Here is a 15,803-nt window from a genome sequence, read left to right as displayed (position 1 = left end):
ATTAATCAAATCAAATGGTTGATATCGATAGTTCTCGTTTCTCACAAAAATATCAGTTCTCACCGGATACGCTCCCTATATATATATATATATATATATATATATATATATATATATATATATATATATATATATATATATATATATATATATATATATATATATATATATATATATATATATATATGGGGACGTATCAAATGAGAACTTTAGTTATTATGAGAACTGAGATTTTTTAATAATAATCATACGATTTAAAATCAATGATGAGATTTGCATTGGTGTGATATGTATTCAAACCAGAATCTATGTATTAATTATTGTTTCTTAAAATTTGAATGAAATCTAAGGCATTGCTTTTAAATCGTATGGTTATTATTAAAAGTTCTCAGTTCTCATAATAGCCAAAGTTCTCATTTGATACGTATATATATATATATATATATATATATATATATATATATATATATATATATATATATATATATAGTTAATAATAAGCTATTTTATGTATTCAAAAGGTTGTTATCAACACATAGATTATTTTGTGTCGAGTTATAATACGTAACAAGTGTACTTAAGTTTCTTAAAGTTATGCGATAAGTTATAAAATTTTAATCACTCAATATTACAAATATTTTTTCAAAAAATTATTTATGAAATTTTAACTTTTGAATTTCATATCACTTATATAAAATCATAAGGATAAAAATGTAAATTATAAATAAAACACCTCGTTTGAACCAAACATATTTTTAACCAAAATCTCTCTTCTCCCCTCCTCTCGTTTGAACCATACATACATATAATTTGAAAAAAATCCTTCCCCTCCTCTCCCCTTCATTAAAATCCCTCCCATCCCCCTCATTTGAACCAAACAGACCATAAATTTAGAAGTATATTTTAGGATGCACTCATATACACTAATTTCAAGTCGGACCGAGAAGGCACATGAGTTTTCTATGGATCTATCGAGATACCATTTTCATGTCAAAAAGATGTTCATGTCTTCCACGTGTTTTGATGTCATCGAAGATCCCGAAAAATAATATCATTTTGAGTTTTCTTAACTGACCAAACCACGACATGCCAAATCATCCTCTACCCCCTCTAATCCTAGAACCTCCTTTTGAAGGGATAAACATCTGAAAAAGGGCCAAGGTATCTCTAGGTAAAATGACACACCACCCCAACCACCTTAAAATTCTATAATAAACTCAGGATGCAACCTCACATGTCACATTGAGATTGGAGGTTGTCTTGTTGTGTAACGAGCAGAAGGGACATGAAATAGTCCTAGAGATCAAATAGACTCCCCCCTTAAGTAAGTTATCTCTGATTAGAATATGTTCCTAAAGAAGATGCCAAGAGAAAAATATAACTTTAGAAGTGGTCTAGCTACACCAAATAGTTGGAATGACTAACTCTATGGTTGAGACTTGGCGACTAGGGAAAACGCTCGGGCCAACAGACAAAAGACACTAAATAAACCCCATCAATCGACTCACGACATATCTACTCATCACTTTCAACAAAAGGGGTGAAGTCTCTAATTACATATTGGAACTCGGTAAAAATTGCTAACTCATAGTCAAAGAGGAAAGGTCTTCTCCACTTGAGGTCCTAAATTCAACTCTCCCGTCTCATTACGACATCCCCAAAAAAATTTTGGGGTGGTTAAAATCGGAAAAATTCTAGGGAATCTAAGACAAAGTGAAGAGTCCCCAATCCAAATATCCTCCTAGAAAGAGGTAAGGAAACCATATCAGCTTTCAAGGAGATGCCATCCCTGAACCAGTCAGTAGAATCAACACCTCTGGCTTCTAGAAGGAAAACCCCTCTCCACCAAGGCGAGGCCGGTCGAAGACAACTAGCTATCCCACCCACAATAGAAGTCATAAAGGCTACTCCATATTTGGAAGTGAAAATATCACGCCAAATACGAGAATCCACAGAAAGCAGTCGCCACCTCCACTTATCTAAGAGAGCCAAGTTGACCAACCGAAGGTCACGAACACCTAGGACCTCTAACGTTTTAGGCTTATAGATATCCACCACTGAACCTAGGCTATCTTGGATTCCTTTTTTACTCCTCCCCAAAGAAAAATCCCTTAAATCTTAACTATTTTCTTCCAAACCTTAACAGACATCTTCAAAAAAGATAAGAAGAAGATAAGGATGACAAGATATTAACTAGAGGTTTTCACGTAAACGTTAGGCGGCAGTTAACTCCTACTGGGAGCCCTATTTCAACTCGATTGATGAAATACGCATTAATAGAAATGCGATGAATAAAGAGTTACACTATGAACTAACTTTACCACTATACCCAATTCCTTGGCGTATAGCTCACTAATCTAGGCGTCAACTCCCTGATCCCTCAGGCCAATTGTCCTTTGAGATTAAGCAACAAAGACTGTTAATCAGCTAGTCACAATTCCTAATCATACTATCCCTAGTCATTTAGAGAATTCTACATTTAAAGTAGTTGAACTAGATAGCCCTAGAGTCAGTAGTCACTATTTATCAATATCGACTCGCATGCCGTAACAACCAAAAAGCAATGCGCACTATTAATAACTCAATAATAACAATAAGTCAGAACAATAACATTAACATTATCGATCATATGCCATAATCAAGTAAAAATAAGGTCATCATCAAATTTGACCTAACCTAGCGGAATCTAGCTTCTCATGCTGAAATTAACCAATACCAACAGATTATATGAGAATAACATAAAAAATCACCGAAGAAGGAGGTCTCCTATGGCTTCAACGACCTCCAAGAGATCCTAAATCACTATCCAAATGTCACTTTCGGGTCTTGGTCGTCAAATCCCTATTTTCTCCTTTCCCTTCCTTACAAAGCTGCTGAAAAACATGTCAGCGAAAAGCTACAACGCGGGCGCGCTGCTTTTCAATGCGGGCACACTACCTTTCTACCCTGGCCGCTGCCTTTCAACGCAGTCACGTTGCACCATCATTGATTCAATGCGGGCATGTTTGAAGCTATCGTGGGCGCATTATGGGTGCATATTTTCTATGAACTACAACGTATTTTCTAGGGACATCAACATGTTTTTTTGTCCTTTTGTATATCATGTGCCATACGATGCATTGTAAATTTTGGACATGTATATATAAATGATGCCGTTAGAAACTTATGTTGTATCAGTACCAATTAACACTGTGTATGATATTATTCTAGATTTATATTATATGGAGTCTTACAATAATAAACAACAACTACAAATACCTTAAAAACAACACAATATGATACCCCAAGTCTCAAAAACCATAACAATAACAACAATAACAACATCAACAATAACAATATTACTGGTACAAGTATGGAGAAAATTTTACATATCGAAAATGTGATGAGAGAGTCAAAGAAAAGTGTTAGTTTGAAGTTCAAGTTTCCTTATTCGAGAAGATGAGAATAGTGTTTCAGTTTGTTAGGCGGAGAAGATGAAGAATTATTTTTCTTTGTTCGCTAGGGCGAAAAAAGTTTATGAGATCAAATAATGAAAATTGAATGTGACTTAAAATTTTGATCTCAGAATAAAATATTGCTTAAAGTTTATATCTTAGTTTTTAGTAAAACACTGAGATATAAGATATGAGGTAAAGACTGAGTTCAACTTAATTAAATAAAATATTAATCAATATTTTATGTCGATTTTTCTAGAAAATTGAAGGATAAGATGATTTATAAAATAAGTGTGTCATTTTGGTTCTAATTAAAGCACAAAGTTGTAGGAGTTAGAAATTGAAGCTCAAATCCTGAGCTACATTTTCTGTCGACTTTCTTCAAAATTGAGAAATATAATTCAATTTAAAATTTTTTAAAATGATGCGTTTAGGTCATTTGACCTCATTTTTTAATTGGTTGAGATAAAAAGTTTGTAAAAAAATTGAATTATTTATAGGGATGTATATTAATATAAGTGTTTCTATATAGTTGATGAGTATGCAAATACCCCACTTTGAATACATTCCATAATGAAGTATGTAACAATCTAGAACTTGATTTTTGATAGAAAGGATTTCATAGGATAGGGAAAGTTACCAAAAGGTCTAAATGTCATAATTGGAGAATTACACCTTAGCAAGAGTGTTACAACTACTAATAAAGAAAAATCAATGAATGTGGAATAAATATGACTTTTGATATAATGAAAAGTTGTAACACATATTAGCACTATACAAGTATAGAAATTAATTTTGAGTTTATTTTAAAGGTGCCACATCAAAAAAAAATTGACATGACAATATTTAAAGGTTTAATATCCTATTTTTCTGTTGTATGTTAGCATTGAAGTTGATTTTGATTCCTTATCTTAAAAAAAAGGTTTATATTGATTTTTCAATTTTATAAAATGTATCATGTTAGTCTTTTTTTTATCTAATTAGCGATGCAAAAAATTCAGAATTGATCGCTAATATGATATGTTTAGCGATGCAAAAAATTCAGAATTAAACGAAAAGAATTAGTGTGTGTTTGCTTGTACGTTTAGAATCCAAAATACGCGCGTTTACCACGACACTACAATTTGTAGCTTCTTCATTTTCACGTTGAAAAAGCATTGGGCCGCGATATTTTTGCTCCAAACGCAGTTCCAAACAGACACTTAATATGGTACGTTTTCAAAAATTAAGAAGCTAATATATAATTTTTTTAAACTTAAGTAAGCAAAATAAACTCCAAAATTAACATAGATCAAAATAATATAGACCAAAATAATATTAGGACATATTTAAATTAGGTGGTACATATGTGTCGCAAAATATATTACGCTCTATTTTAATATATTATAATAGATACATTTTATACAAGGTTATGTTGCAAATCATGTTGTTATCGATGTAAATGATTTGGGATGTAGGTGAAAATCAAAGAAGAAAGAGCCCAAATGTTCCATGATTGTTGGAGTTAACGTGTAACCTAGGAAGAGTTTTCAGCCAACTTCATTTCCTTTTGTTTGTCTTACTCTTACCTAAACCATGATTATGGTATAAACAAATTTCTAAAAAGAAGAAAAGGCGCTTGTACTTGTCCATGGGAAGAAGATGAAATTCTAAGAGGTTCTTCTAAAAATAGAAGAAAAGAAAATGTGATGTTAAACAATTCCAAAGTCATAAGGAATGTATCTATAATTTTAAATAATTTATCTCGCTAATATTATAAACTATTACATCTTCATGATATGGATTTTATAAACATGTGGCACCCTTTAAATTACCCTACTATTTTTGAAGGGTACTGAAGTAGTTCCCTCTCATAACCAAGAAGACAAGAATACATAAAACTCCAAAATAGGCTTCAAGACAGACATTACCCAAAGTACCAACCACTCTTTCATGATCCTTCTTTCCTTCACGCCTAATACATTTTCTCTGCATGCAACCAACCATATATCATGTAATTATTATTCAAATGGTTTATATATTTTCAATGTCAATGTTATTTTACACCATATATATATGTATAACATCAAATTATAAAAAATAGTTCTATCATATAACTATCTGATTAATTCCTCACTATTTAATTGAATGTTCAAGGAGTTTAAGTGAAAATGTACAAGGCGAAGTTGCAGGAGCTATGTCAACGGAGACGGTGGAGTTTGCCAAAGTACTCTGCCGTGAGTGAAGGTCCACCACACATGCCAAATTTTAAGGCATCTGTCTTTGTAAATGGCGATACTTTTTCTTCTTATCATACTTTCCATTCTTCCAAAGAAGCTTACAACCAAGCTGCTATGAATGCTTTCCTCAACTTTTCTTCTCCACCTCCATGTAGTCCACTTCTTTTTCTTTCTTAGTACTCTCCGCGGCTAAAATGTTCTCTTTTTTATCTTTTCTGTGAGATGATAATGTTGATAGTTTTGTATTGTGGAAATGAGTTTTCTGTTTAAGCTCTTGAATGTTTTACAAGTATGATGATATAAGAATTAGTAAGCTACATCAAATTCATAGGTTACTCTAATGTATGTGTTTCATGACATCTATAGGTTTTTCAATACCAACAAACAAATATGGTTCAAAAGAGGAAGTTAAAGCTGCCAAACCCAAACCACAGGAGAGTCCAGTTCCCCCACAATCTCCAGATAAAATATATGGTAAGAATTTCTTTCCTCTTGTCTTACTTTTTCATAATTGCTTGCCTGAATAACGCATTGAATTTTAGTTTTACACGTATATGAAGCATCTACTTATGAACTTGAATAACATTGTGTATTCTGGTAGAGTCTTCGAAAAATGTTGTTAACTTTATTTCACTATTTGTGTTTGCAAGTCTTTGATAGTTTTCATACTATTGTTCAATTTCAACATATCTATGATCTATCAACAATAATCAACTTTTTCTTCCAGGCAAGGATCATTTGAGCAAACATCAGCCGCAAAACTATGCTCGAAACAGTAATCTCGATCAACCTGTTTTTACAATTAAAACAGAAGGGCCACCTCATAACACTCGTTATAAGGCTACTGTTGTTATCAACGGGAAATCATTTGAAAGCCCTACATTTTTCAACACTATAAAAGAAGCAGAACAAGCTGCTATAAATATTGTTCACATGTTTCAACAGGTTACTGTCCTTGTAAATTCATATGTTCTCTAAATTAACATTTTACTTGCCTAAGAAATAGTTATGATTGAATTTTGATTTGTATCCTACTTATTCAGGGTGATTCGGGTTCATCCAAGAGTAAACTTCTGGAATTAACACAGAAAGAAGGTTTTTCCAAACCAACATATAAATCTACGAAGATTGGTCCTCCTCATATACCAACTTTTTTCTCAACTGTCACAGTAGAGGGCTTGGAGTTTCATGGAAAAGCATCTAGCTCTAAAAAACAGGCAGAACATGATGCTGCAAAAATTGCTTACACTGCCTTAAAAGAGAGTAAGCTCATTGGCTCTATTTTACTTTCATGCATAAGTATCACTTTAAAGGAGAACTTCAACATACTAGAAATTTGGTCTCTATTATAACAACAATTGAATATAGCGATATGTGTCTCCGGCGGATATCAGACACATTTTTAATTGAAGTGTTTGTGATTATAAATTGACAATCTCGATGTCTTGCATAGGTGGAGTACATATGTATGCTGCTTTTGCTTCCTCAATCAAAGAAAACGAAGTAGTAAAATCCCCTCATGAATTAGACCTTAATAAGTCCAAACAGAAATTAAATATTGAAGGTATGTTTTCTCTTCCCTTAAGCCAGAAACATATCTTACTCTTACCAATATTACTTTTTGATTTATCATGAAATTAGTTTACATTTTTCAAAGGTATAATATACTAAACATTGAACATGTTAATCTTCTATCAGATCAACTGTTGGATCAAGAGATATTACCTACTAATGTCAAAGTTAATCACAATGACATACCCAATGAATCTTCTCCATTGCCCCCAAAGAAAAAAATGAAGATGAGCAATATGAGTGATACAAAAATGAAGATGAGCAATATGAGTGATACGAATTTGAGCCGTTTGAAAAGGCCAATTAAGAGGCCCAACTACCTGAAGGACTATGATACAAGCTCAAAACCTATAGGACCATAAAACTTTTTATAATGTTCCACTTATAACTGTTGCTAGACTGTCCCTTATATTATCTGTTTTTTATATTTTGAATAGAACTAATATATGTCAATAATTCTTGGCTTGATGCCTTTCTCATTAATTACAATTAATTACATTTAATGAGAACAAATCAATATTTGTTTCCCTTATTCTAGGAACAAACAATTAATGTATAAGTAAACTAATTCCTATTGACATCCCCCCTCAAATTGATGCTGCTGGTCAATGAGCATCAATTTGCTAACAAGAAACTGATGACGTGGACGCGGAACAGCCTTGGTAAGAATATCTGCAACTTGCAACTGAGTACTGACATGAGGAAGTGATATTATTCTATCATCATATGCGTCACGGATTGAGTGACAATCAACTTCGATATGTTTGGTGCGTTCATGAAAAACAGGATTTCTATTCAGCAAAGCACCTCTGACAACCTCAAATTCTGGACGAAGCTTCATGAGAAATTGATCTCGCCTACTAGTATTGTAGACCTCTTGGACATCCGCGAGAGAGCTTTTGGGAACATCAACATGTATAATCGCAGAGTGTTCTGTCCACAAATTCAAAAAACCAGAATAATATTCTTGAACTGACAGATTACCTTGTTTGTAATTAGAAATCTCTAGCTCCAACTGAAAACGTTTAGCTGCATTGTCTAGGTTATAGATACGCTTCAAGTAGTTCCACATTTCTTGAGCAGTGGAAAAAGATCGCAAATTATTAATCATGTGAGGATCAATAGTACCGAGAATCCAAGTGATAATCTGAGCATCTTCTATTTCCCATGCATCTAAGGCAGTTGTCTCTAACGGTGCCAAAGAGACATCGTCCAAGTGACTCCATAATCCTTTTCCTTTGACATACATCCGAAACTGAAATTCCCAAGTAGAATAATTTTTTCCGGTAAAGCGAACATAAATCAAATTTCCTTTGAAAGCCATAGAAACAATATTGCTAATAATTAAAAAAACAGAAGTTTCCTTACTGGAACAACTCTCTCCACCTAACAACAATACTGCCTTTTTTTTTTTTTTAATCAACGTAAGTGGCACGCAGTGTTGTAGTTAACTTGTAGCAGTACTAATGGCAATGTTGTTAATGAAGGAACAACAACCCAAAACCGTGTGTGATTGAAAATATAGAGAAATCAACACCCAAATCCGAAGATTCGCCGACACCGAAACGAGAACACCCAAACCGATCGTGAGTTGCAAACAAGAACGAACAGCGAAATTGTAACCCTTGACCCCCCTTACGAAGAACAAATCCGTGAAACAATTATAATTACCGAAGATCACAATCGCAAGCCTAGAACCGAGAACCGAGATGATTTCAAGAGCGACCCAGTGGAGTGTCGCTGAATAAAGCCAAGATTAACCTAAAATTCACAGGTTTGATCGAAAACCTACTGATACCATGTCAATAATTCTTGGCTTGATGCCTTTCTCATTATTATTTCTGGTATATATAGATGTTACAGGGTTATACAAGTAATTACACAATTAATTACATTTAATGAGAACAAGTCAATATTTGTTTCCCTTATTCTAGGAACAAACAATTAATCTATAAGTAAACTAATTCCTATTGACAATATATGAGTAAGCCACAAGGCACAAGGTGTTTCTTAACAGAATATGTGTTACCCTACCAAATTCATCCATCTCCTCACTCATCCAATTCCAATAGAGATTAATTTCTTTTCCATCAAAGCTTATATATCTCATGCATTTTGTCTCTAACCTAAACATTTTTATCTTCACATCCCTAATAGTTCCATTATTTAATGTATATTTACTCTCCAAAACTCTACCACTAGCTATTTTTTTAGTGTGAATCCTCTACTTTCATTATTCTAAAAAGAGAAATGTTATTCTTACAATTTAAGTGACACCTACACCGTAGTATATTATGGTTTTGATTTTTTTTAATATTTAATCATTATTTTTTACTTTATTCTAAAAACAAGCACATGCCAAAAAGTATTTTATACGGTGTAACTGGATAAGTGTATGATATTGGGTGTATAAATAGCAGCCCTCTTCTAAAAATGATAAATAAAAAGTTTTAAAATAGTCCAAACCCCTCCTCTTTAACCCCGGTATATTTTGTTCCAATGAATCAAATTTATTTTCCTAACAAAAAAAATTGGTACACATAAAATTTATTTTCAAATTAGAGAAGACACACGATGGTGCCCTAAAAAAATAATTAGATTGGAAACACAGATAATTGATTTTTGTTCTGCTCTGAAATAAGATGATGATTGGAGAGGTTGAATTTATGGTATATTGTGATGGTTCAAGGCTTTCATGTGGTGAAAAGGGGGTTGACCTGCAAAGTTAGCACTCCAACACTCAAGGTCAGTAAGAAGTGAAGTTTGTATGGAGAAAAATTTGAATAACTGAGAAATGACGTGATCCTCTCTTTAAATAAGAGAGTTAGTTAGCAACTGAACACATGTGAGGGGCATGAAATGTGGTCAGCCGTCAGATTGATATGGACGAGAAGGATAGATTTGAGGGAGAGTTTACTTGCTTGCTAGGGAAATGAAGTCCACTTGTTCAGCACCTTACTGTTTGATTTCGCTGGTATTAGACATAAGTGCTTTTGGGTCTTGTGGATAGTCCAGAATAGTTTCCCCCATGCCCTTGTTTATGCTTTGTAGGACGGAAGTTTGTAATATTTATCATTGCTCGACCAAGAAATCATATATGTTGTGACCTTTGATTTAACATCATCATCCTTTGAAATAAGTACCTTAAATAATTTTCAAGAGAGATCGTTGTCATCATCAAAAGGGGAAGCATATGGACCTTTGTGCTCGCAGGCATGATGTATGCAACAATCTATTTGGATTTTTATGACAATACTCTAAAGTGAATTCTTCATCTGAAGTGTTGATCAAGTCCATCTTGCTTTTATGATGATAACACTATAAGTTGAATTCGTCATCTGATTTGGTGATCCAGTTGTGGTGCTTGGAAATTATATAACAAAGCACATCTTTGAAGGACACCACCTAATGTCAAGCGGCGTTCAGTGAATTTAGTGATGATCTCTGATTAAACTGTATGTCTAATGATAGTGTATACCATGAAGAGTTATCTCATGTATCATAAGGGAGAAGATTCAAGGTTCCAGTGAAGTGTTAGAGTCAAAGATATTGTAGTAAGAAACCTAAAGTTTTATAGTTGTGAAAGAGACGAAGTGATTAAACTCGACTTTCAAATAATTAAAAAATCCTCTCTTATTTTATTAAAATAATAGAAAATGTTTTTGTGAGTCGCTAATGGATTAGAGACACATTCTAAACAATTGGAAGGGGTTTTTTACATGGCATTATCGATTAGCCTATTAGGATAGTTATTTATCATTGTTACAACCCTAATAATCTATCATTAGGTCTCCTAATCGGCTAGTAACGACGCTTTTAAAAACTTTCTTTTTTGTGTTACATAATCGATTATCCTTATTGCATAATCAATTTTGAGCTTTAAAAGGCCCATAAATTCTTTCCATATTTAAGCCACATTTTCTCGTATAAATAGAGGGCTCATTTCTAGTATCATTTAGACCAGGAAATATATTTCAAATACCATTTTCTCCCACTCATCTTCACATTTTCCTACTGATCTTCATATCTTTATTTCTTCACCTTTTCCTTAGTGCTTTTGAGATTGAGTCTTATATATGATGTATTTGTTTCTAGCTAGTGTGGGGCCATTGTTGTAGTAATTCCTTTGTGAGATTTTTTCTAGTTGTGAGATAAACTAGTTATATTCCAAGTTAGTCAATAAATTCATAATTGATGACACTTTGTAATTAAGTAATATTTTTTGCGAGTATTTTTTACATAATATATGGAATTATAAGCAAAAGACAAGTTAAAATAATGAAGAAGTGAGAAAATTGGCCAAAGGTGGAGATGGGGACTTAGAAAAATTAAGAAGAAAAATGAAGAAAAACCTTGGGTTTTCCCCAAGAATTCTTGCGACCATGATGCTCTCATCGTGGGCGCAATGGTAAAGTATCACGATCGCGGTACAAGAAAATGGGGTCGCGATGATGCAAAATCTTGACACACATAGTTGTAGCTTTAAATAGTGATTTTTTTTTAACTTTTGGAGGGGTTCTGGTTTCCATGCGGGAAAGTGACAACAAGAGAAATTCAAGCCCAAATTTGAAGAGCTTTTGAGCCATTGGAGACATATTTTTTCATTGGTTTTCATGCCCCTTCATATTAACTCATGGTAATTTATTATTACACTGTGAGTAGCTAGGTTTCTTTTGATTAGGTCTTAGAAGAGGAACCTAATTGTTCTCTTTTGGATTATATGAATGTTTGATGTTATTTGAATGTTTTACCTTATAATTATTATCCAATTGCTTTTAATCTTAATACTCTTTAAGTGTTGACAAGTGCGCAAAGTGAATTTAGATGAGTATGGATTATTGACCGTAAGGCTACCGATCTGAAATAGAGAAATTGTTCAAGTTAAAATAATAGGGATATGTAATTATAAGTTGTGACTAGAGAATTAACGCATGTATATAACAAACTTTTACTTTGAATTCTCCTAAGGAATTAGAGAGTTGTGCACCAAGGAGTTGGGTACAATCTTATTGTTAATTAGTCGTAATACTATAGAGTAAATTCTACTCAAGTAATGCACATTCATCAATAGTGGTTAGTTAAAATATTCGAATAAGATCTAATTGCCTACATGGGTTTTATTATTTTAATGTTTAAATTGCCCTATACGGGCAGGATAATTGTTCTTGTTAACCTATATTAGGTTGGTTCCTATTTTGTGTTCTTCTGAAACATTTGTCCGTTCTGGGATGTTACCCTTTGTTGGTTGATTTCTAATTTGTGTTATTTTAGTGCTTGTACCCATTTCCCATTTCGAGGTAATTAGGAGAAGTATATTTTGTTGATGTTATGCAACACATGTTCTTGAATCCGCTTAAGAGGATTTGTGGTGTTAGTACCGATATCTGCAAGTTGTTCGCATGTTTAATGCACATGCTTATGAATGTGATATTATATAACATGTTTTTTTGTTTCACTACTCTCATATGACTTCTGATAATCATATCATGAAGAATGCCTGTAGCATAATGCATTACATCTTACATGTTTTATTTTCTAAAAATATTGGCCAAAGGAGGGAGTTTGTTGTTACATCTAATTGACGACATTTTTAGGAAACATGTGTAGAAATATGTCATTACATTGTGTGAGACATTAGATCTCACTATGCTCAAACAAGAAATCAACATGTGTAGAGCATAATGTTCTCTAGTCTGTGAGACATCCTATCGCGCCCAGAAGATGTTATGCTCTGAGTAAATCACGCGCTGATTGAAGATTTGTTACTATATTTATCAAATCATGTTTAAATCTTTTATGTGCTTTATGGAATAAGGAATTTTTCCCAAAATACCATTCAACAAGATTAAAATAGATTAATTCATATATGATCAATATTTAACCAATCAATTAATGCCAATTAACATAATGAGGAATTGGTTACCTGCACTTATGGATTGTTCAGTCGCGTTCAAAGATAAAAACTCTAATGGGATTTAAAGTTGTACCCTAATGACAAGAATACTCACTTCTTCCATAATTCGATTAAGGAGAGAAATAGAAGGAATGATATCACTTCTTTGGAAGGTGAGCATGGGAGAGTGGAGGGAGTTGTCGAAATTAATGAGGCAGTCAAATCCTAATTTGAAAGCTTCCTTAAAAGAGAGTAATGTTTTGAGACCGATTCCGAAATGACTTGATTTCAAATCCATAAGTGAGCACGATAGGAAGTGGCTTGAGAGATTGTTTTCGGAGGAGAAGATGAAAGATGTGTTGTGGTCTTGCGACAGTAATAGAAGTGCGGGGCTGGGTGGGTATTCTTTTGAGTTCTTCAAACATAATTGGGAGGATATTAAGGTGGATATGGTTAGAATCGTTAAGAATTTTCATGAAAAGGCAAAGCTTACTAAAGTGTGCACTTCATCCTTCCTAGTTCTAATCCTGAAGGTTAAAAATCCGCAAGCTTTATGAGAGTATAGGCCAATATGCCTAGTTGGTAGCTTGCACAAGTTGTTATCCAAACTTTTTGCGGTTAGACTTAAGAAAGTTATTAGTAACATTGTTTCGGAAAATCAGACAGCTTTTGTCCCAGGGAGAAGCATTGTGGACGGGGTTTTGATGATTAATGAATTTTGGATATGAAAAAACGTGAGAAGATAAGTTGTGTGATTTTCAAAGTAGAATTTGAAAAATTCTATGATTGTGTGAGTTGGAATTTATTGAGGTATTTATTAACAAGATTGGATTTGGTGATAGATGGTTAAGATGGACGAAAGGTTGTGTGTTCTCTAGTTCGATGTCGGTCTTAGTAAACGAAAGCACAACGAAGGATTTTAAAGTGGAGAGAGGTCTTAGTCAAGGAGGACCTATTTATCTATTTTTGTTCGTCTTAGTCACTAAGGCTTTAACTTGCCTTATGAATAAGGCAGTGAAGGAAGGGAACTTTTGGGGATTCAAAATCAATGTGGAGGAGGAAGTAAATATGTTACAATTTGCGGACGATATGATTAGTGTGGTGGATGGTATTAGTGACAACCTTTGGAGTATGAAAGTGATTCATAGGGGATTTGAAATGATGTCCGGATTGAAGATTAATTTTCACAAAAGTATGCTCTAGAGTATTCATGTGGGAGAGTGGTTCTTGAATGCGGCCTCGGTTTTCTTATCTTGCAATATTGATAGCCTTCCTTTTAAATTATTGGGTGTTAAAGTGGGAGATAGCCCTAGGAAATTATCTATGTGAAGGGACTTGATCAACCATTTGAAGAATAGGTAGGCCGGGTGGAAAGGTAAATATCTCACTATTTTGGGTCGTGTAGTGCTGATTAACTCCGCGTTGAACGCTATTCTTATTTATGCTTTATCCTTCTATAAAGCGCTCTCTAAAGTCTTTATTAAGATACGTAGTATCCAAAGTAATTTCTTTTGAAATGGTTGCGAGATTAAAAGAACAATTTATTGGGTGAAATGGAGTATTGTGTGCACTCCGAGTGATAGAGGGGGTCTTGGTGTGAAAGATGTCGAGGTGATGAATATGGCGTTGTTTAACAAATGGAAGTGGAATATTTTGGAAGACCAAAGTACGGCTTGGAGAAATATCCTAAGAAATTGATATGGGAATATTGAGAACAAGGTTCTTGTTGAAGGCAGTTCGATTCTGAATAATAGCAATTCAATTTGGTGGAGAGATTTAGTGCTTTTTTATTCTTCTGTCATTTCTGTTGAGAATCTTTTCTCTAGTATTGTTCGTTGCACTGTGGGTTGCGACATTGGTATAACTTTTTGGCATTCCATGTGGGTCTGCAATCAGCCGCTGTGGAAGGCGTTTCCCAAATTATTCGAGCAATCCTTTAACCCCGACTGTTGCGTTGCAGAAACAGGTGTGTGGAAGTGTTCAATTTGGAGATGGGATTTATGGAAGATTGTTGATACTGCAGGTGATGTCGAGCCATGTCTGATGGCAGAATTAATGAATTGCTACAGCATGATTTTTTGGAGCATAATGTTTCGAACAAATTTGATTGGATTCCAAAATTCGAAGGAGTTTTTTTTAGTTAAATCCGATTTAGAGATTTTTACTGAAAAGCAAGTTACTTCTCTGCCTTCAGATGATGTGAATTCCATTAACCATTTGTGGAAGGTAAAAGCTCATTCTAATTTACTCATTTTCAAATGGAGGTGTTTGCTCAATAGGATTCCTACAAAGGATCAATTGTTCAAACGTGAAATTTTGTCGGAAGCTAGATATTTATGTTGTGTCTTTTGTTTTACGGAGGTAGAAACTTTTTCGCATCTCTTTTGTAGTTGCACATATTCGGTTAGAATTTGGAATAAGGTTTGTGAGTGGATGAGAACTCTAGTGGATTTATTTTTGGGGGATTTTTTGGATTTTTTTTCCCATTGTGACAAGGTGAAGTGTTCTTCTCAAAGGACTATCATAGCGGTTATATGGATAACTACGGTTTGGAGCCTTTGACTTATGCGAAATGCCATTATTTTTAAGGAAGATGATTTTATTTTTTATGATTGCATGTCGGCAATTGTTATGAGGGCGTGGAAGTGGCTTTGTTCCTTTTGTAAAAAAGCTGACTTATGTAAC

At 33.7% G+C, this 15,803-nt stretch overlaps 1 pseudogene; it reads left to right on the top strand.

The window, feature by feature from the left end:
• Positions 1-3,027: 3,027 nt before the first annotated feature.
• Positions 3,028-7,624, top strand: LOC131628901 (double-stranded RNA-binding protein 1-like; annotated as a pseudogene).
• The last annotated feature ends 8,179 nt before the right edge of the window (positions 7,625-15,803 follow it).

Source organism: Vicia villosa, unplaced genomic scaffold, assembly GCF_029867415.1.
Source record: "Vicia villosa cultivar HV-30 ecotype Madison, WI unplaced genomic scaffold, Vvil1.0 ctg.000493F_1_1, whole genome shotgun sequence".
NCBI lineage: Eukaryota > Viridiplantae > Streptophyta > Magnoliopsida > Fabales > Fabaceae > Vicia > Vicia villosa.
This window is presented reverse-complemented; position numbering and strand designations above follow the sequence as displayed.